Source organism: Ischnura elegans, chromosome 7, assembly GCF_921293095.1.
Source record: "Ischnura elegans chromosome 7, ioIscEleg1.1, whole genome shotgun sequence".
NCBI classification, from domain to species: domain Eukaryota; kingdom Metazoa; phylum Arthropoda; class Insecta; order Odonata; family Coenagrionidae; genus Ischnura; species Ischnura elegans.
The window spans coordinates 44,792,128-44,817,272 of record NC_060252.1 but is presented as its reverse complement, the minus strand read 5'-3'; positions in this window follow the sequence as shown (position 1 = coordinate 44,817,272).

The following is a 25,145-nucleotide window of genomic DNA, read 5'->3' as shown; positions in this document are numbered from 1 at the left end:
ATTTTGCTTAGAAGGTAATGAATTTGGGAAAAAGAAATGTATTCCTCTGTCTCCCTGCTATCATTGGAGATTTATTTCCTGTAAACTTCCTTAATACCAATCCAGCGATAGGGATTGCTAGTCGGAAGTATTAAAGTGAAAATACATTTTTATTTAAGTATGTAATGATTTATTTTGCTGAGAAGATGATGAGGATTAAAAATATAAATATGTGCCCCTGTTTTCCTGCTGTTGTTGGAAATGGATTTCCTCTAGTGTATTAAATTTAATCCAACATTTGGGATTTTTATTAGGAAGTGTCAAAGTAAAATACATTTTTAATTAAGTATTCAAATATCTCTTTTTCAAAGTGACAAAAATGTATGCATTGGAGGATATCAATTTTAGTCTGTAGTGTTATAGTGAAAAGACATATTTGAATGAAGTATGCTATATCTTAGAAGGCAAAGAGGATGGAAAATATAAATGTGTGTCTCTGTTTACCATGATCTATTTTGCTGAAACAGTAATGAGGGTGGAAACGTAAATGTACGTCCCTGTTTCCCATGAACTACTTTTCTGGGAAGGAAATGAGGATGGAAGATATAAATGTATCTCTCTGTTTCCCTATTATTATTGGAGATAGATCTCCTCCATATTCCCCTTAGCATTAATCCAGCGATAGGGATTGTGCTGCCCCTAGGAAAGTGCCTCCCGGGGCGAGCACCCCTTCCCCCCAGTGTACTACGCCAGTGGATAGGGTTGGGGGTGTTTGGCTAAGGAGGGGTGGACACGGAGAAGAGGTACTACTACTACTCCTACACGAGGGGTGTGGGAGGGAGGAATAGGGGAAACTGCGGAGGCTATAGCGGGGGTTTTCAGAATGCGAGAACAGCCCTTGTATACGTCCATGTGTGTGAGTGGCTCTGGTCCCGATGACGGCGGCACTGGCGTCGCGTTAACCACGCATTGGCGAGCACTGTGATGGGAATCCGGGGCCGGGTGCACGGAGGCGTAAGGGAGGCTGCCTCCGCCGCCGCCGCCGCTGCCGTGGGGGCGGAAGAGGGAGGCGGAGGAGGAGAGTGGGGGAGACAGGTCGGATTGAAGGGGTGCGGAGAGGAGGCGCGGGAGATGGTGCCGGAAAGAGGGGAGGGGGGGTGGTAGCGAATGCTGGAGAGGGGTCGGATGATTGAGGGGGTAGATCGAGACGGGGTCGGCGTAGAGAAGAACAGGGGTGGGGTAGACGTACTAGCAAGTTTTAAAGTGAGGTTCCCACGAAATGACACTGCAAAATTTTTAGGTGCAATATAAGTAAATAAGGTATTAAGGTCATATAAGTATGAGTGATAAGAGACGAAGAAGTGGAGAAGAAGAAGGAAAAGTCGAAATAAGGAAGATATGGCAAGTTTTGGAGTGAAAATAACTGCAATATTCGTATGCGGTGTTTTCATCACCATCGCCTCTATGATGTGTATCGAATGGATAGACACATAAGTTCGTATAATAAGATGTAGGGGCGGGGAGAGAAAGAAACAAGCATCAAAGTATGGAATTTTTGGCAATTTTTGAATTCAGGATTCTAGAAAATAATTGAGCAACACTTAGGAAGGAGGACGAGAAAAGACTGGAGGCATTCGAGATGTGGGGAGAGGTGAATTGGGCGGAGAGGAGGAGGAACGATGAAGTGTTGGACATGGTGGTTGAGGAGAGGCAGCTCTTAGATGAGATACGGGGGAGACAGAAAGTATGGATGGAGCGAGAATTTAGCGGGGAGGGGATGTTGAAAACAGTGTTAGAGGGTAGAATGTTAGGGCAACGAGGGAGAGGAAGGAAAATAATAGGATTTTGAGATAGAATGAAGGGATTAGGCCTTATTGTGAATTAAAGAGGGAAGTGGTTGATGGGGAGGGAGGATCCCAGAATTCTTCTCAAGTACTCCATGGAAACCTACCTTAATTGTAGAATACTTTAATAATAATTCGTATTATATGAAATATTACCATATTTTGACTTGGAGCTAAAATGAGGGCAAGAGCAGGTATTAAAATGACTTTCCTGGAAAATAAAGTGTACAATATTTGTTGGTGCAATATTGCGATGTTTCCTAACTTGTAGTCAAATTTAGACGTATAAACGTCAACACATTCTCAAAAGATTTGGGGAAGTACATAGTGAAGAGCAGAAAGGGGTAGGATATGGTAGACGTGGAAATATTATCACACATGAATAGAAGTCGCTCTTCTGAAAATTTCCACTTGCTCACAAAGAAAGAGGGAAGGCTTTCTTATTAAAAATTGCCCTACCTCTGATACAACAGATTTTAGTTTGGAAATTGATCCGTGATCCCCTTAGTGCCTTCTGCTGAAAGCAAGCTTGCCTTCTCGTTAGTTTCCAATTCTTCCTTCCTTGCCTTCCTCTTTTATGACCTTGACGAACGAAAGTGACCTTAGCAGTCGATAGCCTCTAATAAATATCTACCATCACCACCACCTGAAGCCTAACCATGTGCGGAGTAAGTCGGCATACATTATGCTTTGTCATGCGAGAAATACCCAAGCTCTTGTGGTAGGAATTGCTGCGAAAACGCAATATTTTCTCTAACGATAAAATTATAAATCACGTAATTAGAGAAAATTGGTTGTGTTTGTAGCCTTAAAACATTCAATTTTTAAATTTTCATGCCAAATGTCAAATATTATAATTATTCATTATGTTGATGAAACGTGTAATGGTAGCGTACTTTTTTAATGCTTCGGGACCATCAAGTTAAAGCAAAATTGACGATTTATTTAAGGCTAACTGGAGGTATGGCAAAATTAGTGGAACACTACGGTGGCCGCATCAGTAAACAGGAATCTGCTGACTTCACTTTTATGCGTTAACGCCCTCTCCAGAAACCTCTACGGGGGAGACGAGGAGGGTATGTGGTTAGGCCGTGATTCTCCTGGGGATGGGCGTGTTTGGTGCTCTGCATGGATTTTTCTCCTCTCTATTCCTCCATCAACCCTCTTTCCACCCCGCCTGCCCACGTTTAAGGGTGGATATCCGTTAATTGGGGCATTTTCTGCGCGCCGTGGATACCGGTCCCGGCGGAAGGCGGCCGAGGAATCATTGGCCGGCGATTGCGGTTAGGACTCCCTACAACAAAGGGATATCCCCTTCCCATCGATGTTCCAAGGGTTCGGTGCGCAAGCCTGCATTCACCCAGTTGTGCCTTTATTCCCTCACGGTATGGGCGTTCCGTAACTAGGGCCGAAATGCTTGCGGGGTGGAACACTAGGTTAGACCTGGGGACGCATTTTTTATTTACGCATATCTGTACCTCGGGGGTAAAGGACCGTTTTTCTAATTTTTCAGTAGAGCAGTTTTAATATTATTTAAATCTTATCCAGTAATTAGTAAAATGTTATGTTACAAATTTGCAACATTTTTATACCACAATTTTATTGCAGTAGTAACCTAACCTTCTCGTAATTACTGGTTAATTTTTTTTAAATCTTAAAACTGCTCTCTTGAAAAATTAGGTAAACGGTCATAGTGTCCTTTATCTCTGAGGTACAGATATGTATCTTGTACTTATATTTATTTCTCTCTACTAAGCAAACTTATTCTATTTGCCGTTTTCTGATTGGATAGCAACCATATGAAGTGACTCTAATGTGGAAGAAAAAAGGGAAAATCAATGTGAAAAATGGCGCTGTTGATGTACAAACGGTCGAATCCAAAAGTAATGCAACGAATTGCCAAGATGAAATTCAGTACATGGGTAAGATAAGATATGATCGAGACTCATGCGAACTAACATGGCAATTGAATACGAATCCTTTGAAAATCCCGATCCTGACGTTTCGTGCGTTTATATGGTGCGTAGGCTTTTACACTACCAAGGATGGTTGACATTGTAATGCATAAAATTATCGAATTGTGACGGCATAAAATCTTTGTATTGCCTGAATTACTGTTAACTTTGTAGAGCTATCGCTGCAGTTCGCATAATTCCAAGTTTTTTCAGAAATGATCCTCGATAAGCAGCTCTAATGTGGTACAAACATCTTTGAAATTATAGCCTGGAAATAACGTCCATGGGGTTCTCATTGGCGCCATGGGACTTTGGATGAAGGCTGAGCCGCCAATAATAAAATTGAAGTGCATTGCTGTGAGTGTTGCTGCTTCAAAATATGGGCATACGAACAATATAATTCCCGAAGTGCGTATTCATTAAATCCTTACAAACGCGCAGCCCTTCTACGCGTTTTTAAGGAGAGATTTTTTCGCAATCAGTTCCTAGGAGCTTACGTTTTGGCGTCCAAAATCAGTGTTGAATTAGCAAATCATCAGCGAATTCACATAAATTTAAACAAATTATGGGTTATATAATATTTTTATGATGCATCAAATATTCAAATATATTCCCTTTCCTTAAATCAACTTAAAAGTTGGATGACTTAATTTTATTCATTCATTCCGCCGACTTAAAAATGAACGATTTTTCCGGTTTGCACTAAATCCAAATCTGCGGCCTTTTTCCTGGAACTTTTTACTTCAATTGATAAGAAGATTTGGTTTCCATGGATTCGATGGCACGGTCAATATTTAGAAGAAGATGCCCTTTTATTGTTGTTGATCAATGGCGGAATCACCCGCTGAAAGTGTTGTATGAATTCCCATTTGAATTTAGTAAAATCAGTCACAAGCGATTTTTGAGTGGAAATATGTCCGGTAAAATGATTGGTTTATTTTATGATTGATTGCTCTCTCTTTTAGGAATCGGAAACCTTATCATCATCTAGCTTACGTCATTTTTTCTTATAAATATATATTGAAAACTTGGAGAAAAATCACGGGGGAACATTACAGGATGGGGAAACTATCTCAAATAGGTCTTTGTGAGATTAACGTAACCCCTAATAAGTTTTACGCCTGAGTTTGTGCTCAGAATAATACATTTTATCAATTGTAATCTACGGAAATATATGATCCACTACTGTCTCTTTGAGAAATCGGAACCTCACATCCATACACTCCTATCCTCTTCGGTCGGAGTTAAAAGGGGTCAAGTTAAGGTTGCAGTGACGCATTATTCCCGTTGACCCATCTCGTTTTCGTGGCGTACTACTCTTTTAAAACTTACGGAAGTCATGTATTTGTTGAAATATTTTACCCATATTGAGCAAACCGCTTTTAGCCTGTACCTTTCTCTCAAACGTAAAAATTTTCTTCCAAGATCATGGCGGTATTTCCATTTTTAAGATGCCAGAAAATTCTGAAAAGGGTTGACGCATCATCAACAAAATTATTAATCAGTTAGCAATTCCAAAAATTGGATTAATGCAACTCCCCCTCGATTCACCCGTCAACTAATATTTTAACAATTTAGTTATTGTGCTGTATTAAACAAGAAAATCAAAAGTTATTGTGAATAAAAAAAATATAAATTCTAACTTAAAAATTAGAATTCACGAGTAGTTTCATTAGATTATACATTTTTATTACATGAAAATAATTAAAAATTTATTGAACCTGTCGGGAAGTAAACTTTAAGCATTGGTTGGAGGAAGCTAGTAACTTTTAATTTAATATTACGCTAGAATTCCACCAGATTATACCTGGAGCAACTTTCAGTTATGCATCATCACCTGCTCCAAGTATTTTACTCACCTTTCATACTCTGATTTATACACAATTTCAAGATAATAATGTAGAAATAAGAAATGCGTTGTAAAATTAGGCAAGAGGATTTGTAGTGACGCATCTTCTTAAGGTAAATTTTTCATTTTTACCACATGAAAATAAAAAAAGTCTATTATATCTGCCGGGAAGTAAAACTGAAGTATTTGTGGAAAGTTGCCTGTAACTTTTAATTTACTATTACCGTAGAATTCCACCAGATTAATCCTGGGACAACTTTCAGTTTTACATCATTCATCACCTGGTCCATGTATCTCATCAATGTTTTATAGTCTGAAAATTTCTAGATGATAATGTAGAAAGAAGATATGCGTCGTGAAATTAGGCTAGAGGATTGGTAGTGACGCGTCCTCTTAAGACACGAGGATTTGTTGCGCGCGGCAGGAATGTGTTGCATCGAAAATGAGAGGGTCGAACGAGGAGGAACATGGGGCGGGAATCGTCATTATCGTGTAGGAGTGGGAGAGACGATCTCGCCTAAAATGGCATCAGGGGTATACACATGAGGCGGGCAGGATAGGGAACGAGTCTCCCCCCCTCTGAATCACAATGGGACCAGCCATTGCGGGAGTGAATTTGTATAAGGGCCGCGGAGGGAAATGTGGTGTTGGGGAGGTAGTCCTGGGGAGGGGTGATACGTGAACTCACCCTATCCTACCCCCGATGATGAAGGGGTGAGCGATTTTTTGGGGTAGTAAGGTGTAGGGGGTAAGAACTCGGAGGGGTGGCAACGTAGGCATGGGTCCAGGGTGGTGGTTTGGGGGGGAGGATGGCGGCAAGTCGGCGTGAAATGCCTTCAATGATGCCTCCCCTATTCGTCGATCCCTCCCTATCCCTATCCACCCCTTGCCCTGCCCCACGTTTGCATCTATCCTCACAGCCTTATTAAAGATTGGGGAATGGTGAGGATGTAGATAGAGAGAGGAAATCAGTCCGCCAATGGGTTCTCTGACTCACTTCTCAGCATACAACACCGAGCAGCAATGCTACGATTCTTCTCTTCTTACTTTCCTCTGCAGTTTTCAATATTTTACCTCCAGAAAAAGTTCTCGTCCCAATGCTTCAATTTTTATTAATTCTATAGCCGACAGAGATATTCTTTGATTAATAAGCGAGATAAGAATAAGTAGGAGGATAATATAATCCAAAATGCTAGCATTAAAAAATAATATCGATCCTTTACCTTCACCAAAAATTATTGTTATTCTTAATTTTGAAATGACCCACAAAGAATATTTTTTCGAATGGAAACGAATCAACTTATTTGTAGTTGTTTTACCAATAAAGAAATTACGTATAGTATTTGCCGTGAAATTTAATCTGAGGTCATACAAAAAGGTCATACACTATGGAAGTTTTAAATTACAACGGTTCAGAGAGATAAAATGACCAAATGGAGAAAATTTCCATTTTACGGAAGTGATCATTGCCGCAATTGGATCGTTCATTAACGCCAATTGTGTTAGAGTTTAAAAAAATAAAGAGACCCGTTTTTCAGTCCCTCGCGTCACCTTCTTCTAGGGCTGTTTGTGATGAAAAAGTCACCCGCCTTAACACTTTCGCGGATTCGTTAGTTGGCCACGCCTCGAGGTCATACCGTGCGAGCCACTGCTCCCCAACTATCCCTCGGCTTGGATTATTTCTTTTGAGAACGAACGCAGCTCTCTACAAGCGAGTAAATGGCCCAGAGCTCTAATGATATTACCAGCACATGAAAAGGGGGTGGCGACTATAACGTAAGTATCCTTATTTTTAATTTACTAGAGAATTAGTAATAGTTTTGGGCGTGACTTAGTGGATATCCATAATCGTAAGAGATGAAGGAATTAATACCTTTTCCATCTTTTCTTTCTAATGCTTTTCTCTTTCCGGCGATGGTATCATAACAGAGTATAACAATGCCTCACCGTCTTTATGATGTTAGTTTGTTTCAAAACCATGATCGGAAAGAATTAAACATCGTATGGAAGCAACAAAATTTTAATTCTTTCAATTCTTAAGAGAGAATGGCCGAATAGATAAGATTTGATTTCGTTCTAACTTAAATTCCTTTCTATCTTCCGGATTCTTTTCATAAATTACGATCTCGGATGTGATTAAATGACTCTTTTCTGTTTATTGTGTTCTCACCAATTCTTTCTCCGCTAATTGTATCTCTTCCGTACAGAAGAATTTGCAGTACATAGGTTGGAAATTTCCGTATCTAAATCATGTGTGAATATTTCTACTATATCCAATCTTGTTGGGGTAAAAAACCCTTTTTGTTTTAATAATTGATCTTTAATGTTCTACTGACATTTTTAGCACACAACTTATCCTGAAAAATTTTCCACAGGTTTATTTCTCATTATCTATTACATTTTATTATGAACGATCTCTAAAAATACCTCAAAATGTGTGACTCATTCACATATTACGGTTTCCCGTTTCTTCATTCTTTCGTTGTTAATTCTTGAAATTTATTCACCTTACTGGAAAATTGAGGCATGCCTAATAGCAGCGGGGGTTTTGACTGCATGTATTCAGGAACATAAAAGACCCTTTTGTGCTGTCGCAGCGTGCCCAACCAGAACTGTTGGTTCCTTCCATGTGAGACAATGGGATGCAATAGACAGGAAGATCCCTTGAATAAACCCAGGGGATTACGAACTTTCAGCGAATAAAAGCTGATCAGGAAAGAAGAGCCATCACACTGTAAGAATATTAGTGAACAGAGGGGAGTTTTTGCACTCAGTACAAATGAAAATTACAACAATGGTGATCACGATTCATTAACCACTATTGTTTCTACCCATTAATAACACCTTTGATTTACACACCTAATGTTCAGTTCTGCGTTTACGACGAATTGCTCATAATAGAAAAATAGGCACTTGCTTATTTAAAATTTATTTTATGCCTCTTGTTCGTTTTCATTCTTGATAATGTATTTTTCTTTGAAATTGGACCCGACAAGTTCCTAAACCAGAAAGAGGAGCATTCCAAATATTTATCATCATTTACGGAGGATACTTTTTTTGTTAAGTTTTCATAAGAGATATTTAGTATAATTTAACTTTCTATAATATTTCCCATCCAAATCAGATATTCTAATGTTGTGAAGAAAGCAAGAAGAATGCATAAGCTGCATAAAATACCTTTCTAATTAAGATTTTTGGATTGTGGTCGTTATTGTAGATAGATATCATTGTTAAACGTTTCAACGTTTAAAAATTCATAGAAACAGCGTTTACACTACTCTCTTATAAATCCTATAAATATTGTGTATTAATGACTTCTACGATGATAATGATTGACTATTGGTTATTCCCTTTGACAGAGCGCCGGAATGTAAAAAAACTTTTATGAATGAGGAGATTTCAGAGAGATGGGTTTCATTAACATATGCAATTTCTTGATTTCAAATTCTGAATATGTCATAATGGTCTATGATTTGATTTAAGCTATTTTTTGGTCAATGGAACACCGTACCAGTACCGGGTTAAAGTGTTAATAACGGGCACCATAATTAGGAAATGAATAGATGGAGAGCCGGATCGTCGGACAACGTCTTTCAAATCGTCTCAAAACCCGAGGAACATTCATTCACGTAATCCGCTGAGAAAGCACTAAGACTGAGTTCATGAGAAGCTGTTTATGAGATGAGCACTTACTCATACCCACGTAATTCCTGCGTATGGTTTGGTATTTGCAGGAGGTGACTGACAGCTGAGGTCATTTACGCCATGAAAGAAAGGCAGAATACGAAATGAACTGAGTTGACACTAGCCTGCTGTTGATTAGGAGATCCCATTGGGACCACGGCTTGCCGTCTCTTCCGACGGACGGGTTGCTGTAGGGGGGAGTGTTGTACCAAGAAACACTTTTTCAACTTTTTTATATAAACCACAATATATTTTCTGAAGATTCAGTCTAATAGTAGCAATTCAATCCATCACGATTACTTCACATAAGTTCTCAGTTCTATACTTGTACCTTTACTATTAGTGGATCAAATTAGAACTTCTAAAAGTGTTTGCAACTGTTCGTAGGTATATCATGTATTCATGTACCATGGAACACAAATTAGATTGGAGGGAACAGCAACGACACTCGTGAAAAATGAAATCAATTTTAATTACGTTTATTAAATTTGAAAGTAAGCTAAAATTTTACATATAGAAAATTAATTTAGTTGGTTAAAAATCAATTTCAAAATATAACTCCTTTCAAAAACAATAACAGATATCCTCCGTTGAAGAGGCCAATTACTAACATATGGTGGCATAAAATCGTCGTCTGTGAATACACCACGGTACAGAGGGAAAATTCCAGTAGTCTTAAATCCACTTATAACGTATTTGATTGCATATTTAACCGGTATCTCCTATGAAAATATGTTCCTAGGTACATCATGTGGTTGTGTCCCTTGGTGAAAGAGGTAGCCATTTTGAATTCCGTCTGATCTAAAATACCAAATAAGTAGCTAATACTATTCACCAATATATGGCAATTTCACCTGTGCTACGATAACCACTGCTGGTGCGATAGAGTTTTGGTAAAACACTTTGGCAAATAAAAATATTTACTTTTCATCGTCAAAAACTTCAAAATGGCGCCTTCTTTGTAAATATAACCCAAATGAACTCAAATCGACATACGCTACTCTCTAGCATATCTTTCACGTCATAGCTTACTTTAAAGCCCCTAGGTCGAAGCACTTGCCGATAGTTCCTAGAGTTTCTAGGTACACTATGCCCTAGGTACACCACCCTTCCCTATTTGAAGTGTCTACCACTTAGATCTGATGCAGGGATAGGGAAATATCTTTAAAATATCCGCCTCCTGGATTTAAACTCGGACTCACAGGGTGGGAAACCAATGCTCTAGCTACCACACCTACCCGATCCCCGAGTAATTGCTTGGTATGTGATTTCTCGATCCATATTCCGTACCGACTATTGCTCCGAGCATTTTTTGTAGGACTATCGGGGCTTGCATACTATATGATTTGCTTTTCGCCTCCTTAGGGAATAGCCCATTTTCCATGCAGCAGACCACCATAACAGCGAGAAGAAAAAAAACCATTTGCGATAAATTCTATTCCCAAAGAATCCACTTAGCTTCTTCCGAGACCTCCACAACCCTGTCCCGATTTTACCCTACCCAAACCTACCCTGTCTTCTCCCCTCTGCGCCCAACCCAGGGGACTCTTTACGGAAACAATCGTCTGCAGGCCCTGAAGGGAGAATACTACTTCTTTCCTCCCCACCAATCTCTTCTTCCATTCCATCTTTTCATCCCTATTTATTCTCCCCCTAGCGGCAGATAGGGTAGGACACGCTCCGATGCCCTCCACAACGCATCTCACATGCCAGATCGGAGCAACCCCCGCTCATTCTTCGCTTCAGCATCCCATTCGTCTTCCAGTTCCCCAACCCACAAAGACACGGCAACTCAGCATCTCCCCAGCCTCTATCTAGTAATGCGTGCCCTCTGCGGAATAATGCATAAGAGCATCTGCCAAATATGACACCCCCGTAAATTCAACCGACGTTGAGATGTCGGTGTAATTGTAGGGAGTTCCATGTATCATAATAATTCCATAAGGTATGTGTGGAGGAAATGTGCACCTTTGCCAGCAACAAGGTGGTACACATATGTAGAAATTGGATTGGGAACGAAGGTCGTTTATTTGCGTGGATGAGGGTAAATGCTCACCTGATACACGGATCCTCATGAAGTCAGTCTTGGTTCTTTTTCAGCGGATTTAGCGAGGGAATATTTCTCGGGTTTTGACAAGACGGTTGCAATATACTTCAAGAATTGCAGTTAAGCATTTAAATCGGCTAAAGATATCTGTTTTGGGTCAATTATGTAAATTTCAGAGGCATCATAAGCATCAATCGAATATTGGGGGTGGAAAAAATCCCCATGGTTGATCGTCAATTGATTTGATGGCCGCGTTGACACGATAATGGATTTGACTCTTTTGAAATTCGCATAATTTAATCACAGATATCCTTGTAAAAGCATATTTTGCAACTTAAAGTGACCATTTTTTTAAATGAAAAATGCATACTTTTGTTTATAAACTTTTTTACTGAGTCAGTGAATTAAAGCTGTACGTTCATTAAATTTCATTTACTTTGCTCGGCATATTTTGCTAAGCACTAATTTCTTCTGGAACTGAATCAAAATCTATTAAATTTTTTAACATCATCGTCTCAGCGATATTCTAGCCTCTTTTCACTTCAGTATCCATCGCCTTCCTTTTGAGCTTTTGAGGAATCAAGGGATTACTATGTTGATGGTTGTAATGTTCTTGATACCTATGCAAGACGGCGGCGAGGGAATAACTTCGCCAGGAGTTAAAACAACTTCAGTACTAGAATTCGATTGAGCCTTACAGACTTGATTCCCTTAAACACCTAAGCAATTACACTGCAGTTTTATTTCCTCGCTGAATTTCATTGATAAGATATCAAAGCTCGTTCCTAGTTTCACATGCCATTACGTGTGTAAAGATATGCTGTTTCAACTTGACTAATCATATCCTTTCTCTCCACACCTTCGGTTTTTGCTACGGAAACTTATGGGATTCACGAATGTTTTTACCGTACATCCTCTCATAGGCCGAAATTATTTTTTTCAATACTGCATTCTTCTCCGGGAAAGATTAGTTTAAAATTCCAGTTTCTTCGTCAAAAATTCACTTTGTAATGCTTTGCTGGAATCCATGCTAGGATTTTCGCCTATACCCTTTCGTTTCATCTAATCCTTATAATATCATGTCAGATTTATCATTTTATTCGAGCAGTCATCATTATAGAGGTTTTCTTCCCATTTTATAGATTTTTTGAAATAATTTTGTTAAAAAATTTCTATAATTCTAAATTACATTTGCATTGATTTATTTCAAAAACATTTTATGAATAATCGATTTATGTTTTCAAATTTTCAGTTTAAAAAAAGTGCGTTGATTACCATCGATCACCGCAATCGATTATTTCCAGATAAGCTATGATTTTCTTTGGCATTGCTAACCCCATTTCTTACCTTCAGAAAAACTGATTGTAGTGTAATTTTATTTGTAGTACACTTGATCAATTTAGCCAAATTTTCCTGTATCGTATATAATAAAACGTGTTATTTTCTTATGTTCTGGAGTACTTTATCCAAGTGTTTTTACTTTTTACTCCAACTTAAGTAAAACGTTTTGTAATTTGATTTTCTTCCTCAGAAGGTACTCTTTTTTGATATTATAAATGATTCCTGGGAATTAAGTAATTAGTCAGAATCAGTATCTTTAAGACTGAGTACTCAAATGAAGAATTATTTCGATAAACTTATATTCCCAAAAATTTTAACAAGGCTGCTTAGCCTGTTATGATATTTATTTTTTAATGTTGTTTCTACATGGCAACTTCCTCACTTTCGCGATTCCCGCAGAGATACAGCTTCTTGTCGTCGGATGCCGCATAATTCAACTTTAACTTCTTAAAACTTCAATTCCATCCGTTTCATGTAATTTTGACGGGCGTGAAACATTTTCGATTCGCTTAACCCATCCAACGTTCCAGCACACCGTGAAATTCCATAAATATTCAGTTCCGCCCTCCCCCCCAAATCCGTCCAACTCCCCTCTCCCTTGCTCGCGCTTATTCCCATACACCGAATAACCAATCTCTTTTCTCTCCAAGCCGTCAAGCCTAATGCGATTTATTTCTCTACCTCTCGCTGCGTCCATTCCCTCATCGTCGGTGAATATTTTCGCGTGTGCGAGGGTGTGCAGCACTAGAGGTGCAATTGTCATCGTACGTACCTTTAGTAACTGCTGAATCCATCATTTGGTTAAATTCTTAACGAAGATATCATATTGCCCACTACTTTTTTGTGTACCTAATGATTTTGTGTACCAGAAATTTAATGTTTGATTCAGATGTTTGATTTTGTGTATTTTCCTAAGTCTCAGAAATGGATCGACCGCGTAAATAACAGGGAAGGGGTAAGAAAAGTGGGAGAAAAGAGAAGTCTTCTGAAAACCATAAACAGAAGACTATGCCCATCATGTCTCTTTACAATTCCAGTCGAGCCCGAAGTTTTCAAAAGTTTTATTTAATATCTTTGAATTTAATTTTATATAATGTTCTTCATTCAGTTCAAACTAGTAGATGGGGTTATACTAAGAGTAGCCGCATCCCTGTTTTTGGGCTGCGAAGGAGGACTCCTCTTCTGAAAACCTTAATCAGAAGACTATGCCCATCATGTCTCTTTACAATTCCAGTCGAGCCCGAAGTTTTCAAAAGTTTCATTTTCTTTCTTTGAATTTAAATTTATATAGTGTTCTTAATTCAGTTCAAACTAGTAGATGGGATTATACTAAGAGTAACCGCATCCCTGTTTTTGGGCTGCGAAGGACTCCAGGTAGAATGAAAAATTCAGCTGTGGTGGTGAGGTAAATTTTGATTCAGAGTGACGTGTTTAAAGCACGAATAAAATTCTTGGTTTAAGAGTCTGAAAAACTTAGTCTATGCATAACGAGTCTATGATCTGATTTTGAGTCATTCTTTAATCAACGGCTCACTATGGCATAAAAAAATTACTCTGTGTTTAAGCTCGTTAAGTAATAACTAACCCATATAAATGTTTACAAGTCGCCGCTGGGGTTAAGTAATCATGGAATTTGTCGTTTTGGTTGCCTTCTCTGGCACTTTATAAGTCTAAGGACACTATTTCATTAGAAGGTGTGATGTTTTGGTAGCCGAAACGTAGATCATCATGAAAATATCTAAATAAAAAATCGTAGTGTATTAGTCAGGTACAGGTGATACTATAGTGTCTTGAACTTGAAATATTACTGAAATAATAGAGTAGAATTCCTGGCATCGGAGTCATCTTTCCAGTAGTCTCCTAGCTCAGACTCTCTCAATGATTCTTCTCTACCATTTCGGTCATCATGAAAAAATCCTGAATGATCGTCTGATGCTTAGGTTCCCGTCTTGAGCACTATCATTAGGAAGTGTGATATTTGGGTAGCCGAAGCGTCGATCATCACGAAAAAAAAGTTGAATGAAAAATCGAACTATTGTAGTGAGGTACAGTTGAGACTTAGGTATGTTATATTTGAAATATTACTGAAATAGCAGAGTAGAATTCTTGTGGTCGGAGCCATATTTCCAGGAATCACCTCGCACTCTTTCAATGATTCTTCTCCACCATTCCCCTCTTATTATGCCTTTTCACCCCAAAACTCAGTGGGGAAGGCTGAGAAGGGAAAGCGAGAAAATCCCGTCGAAATACGCCGTAATGATCTTTGCATCCCGCTCCATTATACAGCCTCCTCCTCCTTTCCTCTCGGCTCTCCCCATTGCGAACCCTTACACCCTCACCCGGACTGGGAGTTCCCCTCACACCTGTACGATCCAGACCCCCGATCAGGCAAGGAGGCTCTTAATTGTTATTCGCCCTACCCTTCCTACTGCTCTGAGAGGTTTCGGGGCTTCTGTTGATGCTGTAGTGGAGGGTCCTTTTTCGGAAGCTCACGGATTATAAGCGGATAGCTAGCCCATTTAAGAGGGAAAGAGACCCTTCCCCCGAACTTTATGTGCTATCCGTTATTTAATTCCAATTCCAACTCTAATATTCAAGTTCAGGGACAATATTGGGTCACGCAAATGGTTTGGAGCCGGGACCATCTAATTTCTTGGATGGGCAGAGTCGTATCGCGAGGGTTGCTTCAGCGAAATTATTTGTTTTTGATCGAGCTCCGAAAATTTTGATGAATCCTTTCGACTTCGTCCTTTGCCCAACGAAAATCTCTTTCCCTTCATTACCACTCTCGTCAACCAGCGTGCTGCGATTAGCACGCCCTTCGCCTGGTTTAACTCAAGTTTGATCCCATTTTTTGAGTGAGAGAAAAGAGAAGTCTTCGAAATACCTGAAGGAGAAGATGTGACAGCTTAGTTGGGCGCATTATTTTTATGATGGTCTATTGAAAACTATCATAAAAGGACAGGTGGAAAGGACAGGTGGAACGATGTCAATGGGAAGAAATGCGTCACTATGAGAAGGCTGGCATATGACAGAGCGGAATGGAGAGCTGTGTCAGACCAATCTTAGGATTGTTGCTTTATGTTACTGATGATTGTGTCAGAATCCTCTTAAGTGATGCACTCCGACTCAAATAATTTCGCTTTTTACTTCCATGGGAAGCATTGTCCAAGTTGCAAAGCATTTTTAGAAAAATTTTACCTAGTGCAATTATATTTATTGTCTCTTTTTATACAGAATGAAATTTACCTTATGATTATATACATTCATTTGAGAAATATCATTATATGATTAACCTCAAGCTGTGCTCTTCCATTCAAAGTGGAATTCAGTCATTTATTATAATAATTGACTTAATCTGCTGTCTGAAGATATCAGATTAGAACTGAGGGTGTTCGCAGGGTCAAATAGAACTTTTTTAAAAACTGAGTGTTTTACACATTCTGAAAGTTGTTGTGTAGCTTTGTAATTGTGATGTAAGCGCGTCCATGCCTTGAGATTCATTATACATAGAAGTGGAGATGAAAAAATATTACTCTCTTCTTAATTATTACCACTCATAATATTCAAGATTGATATTGAGATATATGGCTGTTGGAAACATTACTACGTGCTTTATCTCCCCATATTTGCTCTTCCCTCGCCTAAAATCCCTCTGCCACGTCTTTACTCCTCGCGGAGGACCCGGAACGAATTTTACTGCCATTCCGAGATCCTCTTTTGCGCCTTCCTCCTCGGATTCACATTTGAATTTTTATGGGATTATTATCCCGCTCGTGGATTTCTCCTTTTTGGACCAAGGATGCCGAGGGGTTTGGAGGTTCTGGTTAGGAACAGGGAAGCACATAAACAGGGGTGGTAGGAGAAAGAGACTTCTATAGGGCTGGTAAAGGTGATTCGACGTCTTAAAAAAATCCCTTCTCCCCTCGTTGTCCCGACACGAAATAAATGAGAAGAGAAATATTTTCGCGGATTGGTACGTAAATCTGTTGGGAATCCTTTTCTTCTCTCCCTCTAAATTCCATAAAAAAATATTTCCGGAATGGGAAGGTTATGGGGTAGAAGGGGGAATTCAGTGGGGAGGGAAGGTGAAAGATATTTAAGGGTCGTATAGGATCGGGCCGGTTTGTTTTGGGAGGTCAGGGTCTGAGTTTAAGGTTTGGGACTGGAGAGAAAGGGGGCGGGGACAATTATAACACCCGAGCTATCCGAAGGGAATAATTCACCCCACCCACCCCATAATCCGATTCTCTTTCCTACAAACCCCGTTTCCGAAAATCTTTGTATCCTTTTCTCTCTCCTCTCGCATTCCTCCTTTACGTTCCGCAAAAGCAAAGGAATCTCCTTATCTCCTCTGCCCAAATTCCCGCCCTACCCGCAAAAAGGGTCTCTTTGCGGATATCTATCTGTTATTTCCTTTTTTCGTCGCCTTTGAGTTTCCCCGGGAGAGGAAATCGAAGATATCTGAAGACCCATCCACCTTCTTTTACCACCCCTGGCCTTAGGAGGAGCGAGGATTGTTGATAATGAGGGAAAGAATTTTTTTATTTATTTTCGGGAGGAATTTGTAGAGTTTGAGCACCCGAAGGGGTTTTTCCTTTTCCTTGGAAAAATCTACCCGTCCCCCTTGGCGAACCCCTATAAAAGGAACGGTTTTTTGGAAGGGTGAAGTGTAAGGGTTCTCTGGGGACGATTTGTTTTCTTATCCCCTCTTTACCACCTCCCGACCACTCTGAGACTCTTCCTCTGGCCGACATCTCCTTAGAGGGTTGCGGGAGAAGCAAATTATTTTTCCCCCGGGGTTGAAGAAATGGGGAACAGGGGCTTAATGAACCTCGACGCGTCGCTGCCTTTGCGATGAGAACGATTCGTTTGTGGCAGCGGTCTCGGAAACGGAGCCCTCCAATCGTCGCCTCCAACCCATTCCTTTTTATGTATCGTCAATTTTAATTTTTTTCAAATCTGGCCATGATATAATAATGCAGCTTGGGCATGCCATGTGTTTGTAAAAGGCTCTTTTCCATGCAAATGGTTGTGAGAGGCAAGCGCAGGGATTTTCTGAGAAACAGTGGGAGGGATAAATAAGATAAATAATGAGGTTGGCTCAGGATATTGTGCTACAAAGTAGCAATATGCGTTGAATTGTAAACTTCGAGAAAATTTTGAGCGGAAAATAACTTCGCATGTAGGATTGTTTCGTATTTTTCTGGCAATATAGATGTGATCTATGCGCATTTGAAAAAGAAGGACCATGAGAGAATTAAAATGGGCTAGTTCAATGCGAACCGTACTAAAAACGCAATTCATGCAAAAAAAATTTGGTCGGTGGAAGGTACAGATAAGTTTCGACGAAAAAAAATCTTGCTCAACCAAATATTCTCTTGTAAATGATATGTAAATGATACAGGAAGATATCATACTGCCCACTTAATTTTAATTTCACAAAATCTACTACACGTGCTTTGATTGACTAGCAATCATCATAAGGTAGCATTAAATACCTGTTGATGATGGTGGAATCAAATCGAAACACGTTTATAAGAGTTTATGAAATCAATATTACGTGGACAGAACTATATCTTTGTGCATCAATAAGTATGCTGCTCCACCATATCCATTAAAAAAAAGTTGACTTCATTCTCATATAAGTTTAAAATTAGAAAACGCGATTGTTCCCGCCTACTTTCATGAGCTAGTGACATCATTAGAGTTCTGGATCATTGGGTGCATTCAGCCGCACTCTGCTGAGTGATCAGTTGATCATGACGTCATGATCATTCGGAGAGTGCGTACCAAATGCGACAGTTCGTAACACGATTCTCACTTATTTTTCTTACTTCTGCTCCGTAGTGATTTGAAAAAACTAATCTTGCCATATGTACAATTACTAAAATGGTAACTGCTCAGCACCGTGACGTCACTCTTCTGGTATCCATGACGTCAGAGCGCTCACTTGCTCAGTTAGCAAAGGTGAGTGATCAGTGTGGCTGAATGCTCCCACATATTCGTTCTTTGTGGGAGTTCGGCATCAGTTGGTGACGCCATTAACTTAGGTGCGAATACGTTCATCGTGCTATTTTTGTCTCAAGCTGCTAGAGAATCGGGAAAATTATCGGAAATAAGAAATAGACTCTCGTCTCTTATTTTCAACACTCTATCATAATCCACAATTAAAAAAGATTTGGTGGATGAGCCTATTCTATCATAGTTAAATTTATGGAGGCAACTTAAGGAAGAGGAATTGTCTTTCCTTCCCACAATTATTCTACTATTAAGTTGATGAAAGGGTTCATATTTCGACTCGATAAGTCATATTTTTTTCTTTATTCGCGGTGTACTACTAGTTTCCAACTTATTTTTTTCTATTAAAATTTACCAGGTACTTTGAATAAATCATTGTCAAAATTTTATGGTAAATAAGTGTCACAAATGTAAAACTAAAATATTCATATTTAGGGTACCTACTTGAAAATTTGTACAATTGTCCACTCTACCGACTGTGTAAAATATTAGATGATAAGTTTGAAGCAAGTAATAGTGGTAAGTCACTCCATAATTAATGCACCAAAATTTCCTGACACCTTTATCCTTTATATCCTTTTTTACAGTGTATTATCACATCCTTTATGAACACCATGTCACTTTTCAACATCATCTCCGTCCTTTTCAATAGCCCTACGCTACCTTGGAACTAAGTCATATATTTCTGTTCGGTAAATCTCCAACTCGGCGCGCTGAACAATGAGAGGTGTTTGTGCTGTATGGGGCCTAACGCTGCGTCCACAATCTACAATATTGGCTTGCCCGCTCTCACCAGATACTCGTTGTACGCACTGGCTAACTGTGCTACGATCGACATCTGAATAAAATACAAAGGAAGGATACGCGGTTCGTCAAAAACTGCTACGGGCGTACAGACAGCGTTACCCAGATGTTAAACGAATTAGGCTGGGAGCCGCTGGAGATTCGGAGGCTGCGCGCTAGGCTTAGATTACTTGAACAATTGGGAAATGATACCTTTAAGAGCGACACGGAGAACATAATATTAGAGCACCACTATATTTCCAGGTGCGATAAGTCAAGAGAGATGTTTTGCTGAACGGATAGATGTAGGAATTCTTTTTTTTTTCACCGAACCATAAAGGACTTTAATAAATGCTAGTCCTAACTTCGTTAGAGCACTTAATTTTTATGTGTTAATGGCTGGTGTCCTAACTACCCCTGCCACACGCCTTTTAGGCGGCTTGCGGGATATTATGTAGATGTAGATGTTGAGATCATCTCTATACACCCACTTCAACCTTTCGTGAATGTTTCCGACCGTCTCATTCTCACAACAAAGTAATTCCATTAAAGCGCGTTGCTTTTGACGGACATCAAATTATGCCGCCATCTTAATCTACTGCTGCTACAACGCCACGGTCAGTATTACATTCAAATAAATTTGAATGGAGTCAGGATGCTTCTATGCACTCCATTAATTTGAAATGCCTAAAGTAACAATTATGGTGTCAGGGAATTTGTGTGCTGTAGTTTTGGAGTGCCCCTTGTAAATTACGAAAAAAAACGGATCGAGCGGGGTAGATGCTTTTTCTGACTTAATATATTTATGGCTTCACTGTAGCTTTCTCTGGTTCTTAAAAATTTTTGCACAATCATAACATTCTCATAATTTGTTATAATTTTCCCTCGTTTTATAAAATGTTATTTAACTTCCGCGTGGATTTAGGTGAAAAAAAATCTGATTCGAACCGATTATTTGTATTTTCGCAAAAATCGCAAATAAACATGGCGAACGAATGAAAACGTTTAGCAATTTTGTATCAGGATAAAAGAAAATGCTTAATATAGTCATCATTACTTTTTATGCCGAATTACTCAGAAATAGCAAAAACATTTAGCTAATAAGCACAAATCGTTTGGCAAATTTAGAGACCGTGGCCTTGAATAGGATTTTCTAACGGCCAGGATTTAGTTGAGCTATAGCGACTCGCCAGTATTTACTCCCGGATATCGGAGAACGCTTAATAAAGTATTAAGTATAACTCAGAAATAGCTAACACATTTTGCTATTGAGCACAAAGTGTCAAGTGAATTTACAGAGGGCAATCAGAAATCACTCCTTACCATCCTATCGTTCCAAACAGTCATTATCGAATCCATTCACGAATCTCTCTCCATGATGTTTCAATAAATATGATGAATCATTTGAATGTTACGTCACGTATGAGTTATATCAATGCCTTCCCTCGCTAAACCCTCGCAATCATTCCCCGTCATCCTCTCCCCCAATTATCCTTCCCTCCCGCTATTCCGTGAGACTTTGAACACCCCCCGCCCTCTCCCATTGTCCCTTTCGCATCCGAGCTGCAATTGGTTCCGCATTTTCCCCTCCCTCCCCCTCAGCCACGGAAACTGTATCACTGGGACCCCTCCTCCCCTTCCTGAACGTTTTAGCCCATTGCAACGCCCGCTCAAGCGTCACTAAGGCCCCATGGCACCATTGTCCAACTAATCCTCCCATACACTCCTTTCTTCCTCGCAGCTCATTTTTTTACGCGCACCCATGTATCGTTCTTTATCTCTCTTTTCTCTCTACTCCCTTCGTATCCTTTTCTCTTTCCTCTTCCCCCTCCGGAAGCTCACCGATCATTATCCCAGGGTATCCGCTCTCCGAAGGGATGAGGTGATAGGGGGTGTGGTGATGAGGGTGAGGAATATTCGGGACCGGATTTCTCCCCAATCATTTTTGCCGCCTCCTCCTCCCATTATTCCTAACCCTTCCCCTTTCGTCCCTAGCTTCCAGACGTACCCTCATGGTGCACCCTGGCTGCGGAACATCCCACATGACTCCCACACGGATCGCTGCCAAACATCCCACATGATAGAGCTTTGCATACGAGTTTTCCCCAACTTACTGTCGTTTTTAGCCATCGTAAAACAGCTTTTACCAGAATTAAGTCGTGGCTTCCTAAATCACGTCTTTAATTTATCGTTTATTGTCTTTACAAGGTGTAATTTTCCATAGTTTAAGCCCCACTATGTTTCCAGGCCCGATAGAAGTGATAAATTAAGAGAGATATTTTGCCGAACGGATTTGTATTGGAATTCGTTTTTCCCCTGGAGTGTAAAAGAGTTTGATAAATGATAGTCGTAATTTTGTTTGAGAGTTTGATTTTTATACGTAGACGGTTTATTATCCAAACTCAACCCACCACACTCCTTTTTATGTGGTGTATTTTTTTTCCCGGCGAACAATTGCAGTAAAATTTTCTCGGGTTTTGCACCTGGTCAGGTTCTCAATATCTCCTTCCAATGCTTCGATGAAGAACTCAAGTTTAGGTGGTTTACGGGGTAGCATGTAGATGCTGATGAAGAATATCTTGGGTGATAATGCAGCTTAAATATTCCACTCACTCATACAGTGATTCAACCCGAAAGTTGTCAAGTTTAGATAGGTGAAGGTAGAGCTCACCTCTGATTTAGCCATGGGCTTGTGGATACCATCAATTCATAGTAGGGTGGACAGTTCCTTTCAATGGTACAACTTACAATCTTCCATTGCTTTATTTGCGAGCCTACGAAGACGGTATATGAACCTTGGACCCTTGATTAGGTGCCAAGCGCTCGGCTAGACTACCATGCCACATTTAAATTAGCCAAAATAAATTAATTAACATATTATTGTGTCAACAGAAAAAGGGGTTGGCCCTTTTTTAACGTGTTAAAGATTTAAATATCTACCCGATCTGAGTTAAAATGGTAGAATAAGAATGAAATGGTGTACTGATTGAATGAAAATCTATTTTTAATAGGTTAAGATCGAGGTCGTTTAAGAAAATATGATATAATTTTGTATCGCTTCATATTTTCGCGTTTTGTCATGCTATAATTAATAAATATCTTTTTTTCTTCTTCCAATATTTCCCTTGCGTGGATTTCTAAAGATGCAATGTTTTATGAGTGCATAATAAATTTAATTACAATTGAATATATATCAATATCTTGTCTTTTACTCCTATCCACTCATAATCTATTTCAGAGTACGATTATTTGAATACATGTTCTCGGCCTTTTTGAATATATTTACTTATCAAATTCAAACACATGTTATTCCTCGGTCATTTCCTATTATTCTGAATGATGGAAAAGAATGAATCTTGTTGACAAATCCTTGTTCAGGTTTCCTCTTTGAAATCTGTTATGCCTCTTTTATAAAGTATTTATGTCAATGATCACTCCTAATCAATTTTTTGTTTAGGGAAATTTGGTGATTTTGACTGCAAATTTTATTGTGGAATAAAATTTTTGATATACTTTAGCATTCTTTTCACGCAAAGGCCATTTTGTATGAATAATAGCAACTCGTTTTCGATAATTGTATTATATTATATCTTTTAGGTGAGTATGTACGGTAGATTATTTATGATCAAATGTTGCTTAGACTATAAAATTTTATCAGTAAATCCAATGCATGTATTTTTATATTCACTACATGATTTATCTGAGGGTTTAATTAAAGTCCAAAATGATGATAAATTATATAAGTTGGTCCTTTAGCTAAATTAAAAAATGGAGATAAAAATGTCCTTTCTTAATTATTATGCTGAATGTTATTTTGATTTTTGCCGTATTAGTTTGGAAAACTGTATGTTTCTCTATGGAAGCGAGGCTTGGACGTTGACAGCAGCAGAGAAGTCAAGAGTGGAAGCATTCGAAATGTGGTGCTACCGAAGAATGATGAAGATAAAATGGATTGACCGTGTGAGTAACCAGGAAGTGCTAAGGAGAGTAGGAGAAAAGAGAAGCCTCCTAAAAACATTATGCAGAAGAAGGGACAACTTAGTTGGCCACATTTTGAGGCACGATGGTCTGATGAAGACAATCGTTGAGGGACAAGTGGAAGGGAAAAAGGGCAAGGGACGGCCCCGAATGAGTTATATAGGACAGGTTATAAAGGATGTAAAAGAGAATAAATATGTAGCTATGAAGAGATTAGCGGATAGGAGAGAGAAATGGAGAGCTGCGTCAAACCAATCTTAGGATTGTTGACTACTGATGATGAGTTTGGAAACAAATTAATGATATAAGATATGCAAACCCTACTGCTTCGACGAATTAGGAGTTCAGTTTTGTGCTGGCGCACTATTTTCTCGGTTTCCGTCCGTTTTGACGGCAAGTTGCGGACACTTATATTTTCACGTTTCAACAATTCCGCCGAAAGATCGCTCGCCAAGCTTCATCTCGCCGCTCTTTGGGACTCCTTGTTTCTGGACAATAAATTATGTTTCATTTTTCATCCCCCTCTCAACCCTCCGTCCATTTCACGCCCTTCCTCACCCCTCGCCCGTTCCACCCCTATACTTCCCAGCATCCCCTAAACCCTTAAGGGTTGCACACTCTCCGTTCCCTTTCTAGCTGCACGCGCTCTAGGGTCACACGCCGTTAATATCAGCTTGTGGGCGTTGGTCGAGGGTCTAAAAAGAAAAAAAAATGAAATATGAAATTGGAGGGCTACTGTTGCACTGTATTCGCTCCATTCAGAGAACTGTTTCACTCCACGGGATCGCTATTGAAGCGATGCAAGTGAGGAGTTAGTTTTGTTCCGAGTGTTTGTTTATTTATCGTTGGCGTCGGGTCGGTTTCCAGGCGAAAGCTGGGAAGTGCACGTGCCGGATTACTCTTGAATCACGCGCCTTGATATCATCGCGAGTGGGATATAATGACGACGCCGAATGTCTCAATTTTGAATGTAAACAGTCACTCTCTGATTGACACCCTATTTAAGGGATTAGCGCGTGTTTAGATCCCTTCTGAGATTGGCCACTATATCTAATCGAATCGTTTATTAAAGATACCCCATTTCCAACATTTTTTCGATTTTTTACTATTTAGTATATTATGAATCTACAGTTTTAAATGCATCATTTGGTGCCAAAACTACACAAATTATTCTACTATTCTGTAGGTTTTAGATTCTACTATTCTGGGACTATTCTGAAGGTTTTAGACTGAGCATCAAATTATTCGTTAAGTGCCGATACCCCTAAATTACAGGAGTGAGTAAAACTTATCTTGATTTTCCTAAAATGTACAAATTTTTGGTTGAAGGTTATTTGTAATATACGATGCAATTAAGAGGGCGGATATTTGTGAGAAGTTGTTCAACTTCATGGCGTGGATGACCATTGCTACTTTTTACCTTTCTTGTGAGAAAATACAAATAAAGGTTAGGTCAGTATATACCTACTGCGTGTGCCTTTGAATTAAAAGCTTAACGGCATTTTTAGGATATGATAATTGAAATTAAATCTGGGTATTAAATGTCCTTTGGAAACTCTTAAAAAAAGGTACTATCATCCCCACCATCCTCTTTACTCTCTCCTCTTTTGATATTGATCATACATTTGGAGGAAAAGGGCAAACATGATGACTCTTGATGCTGA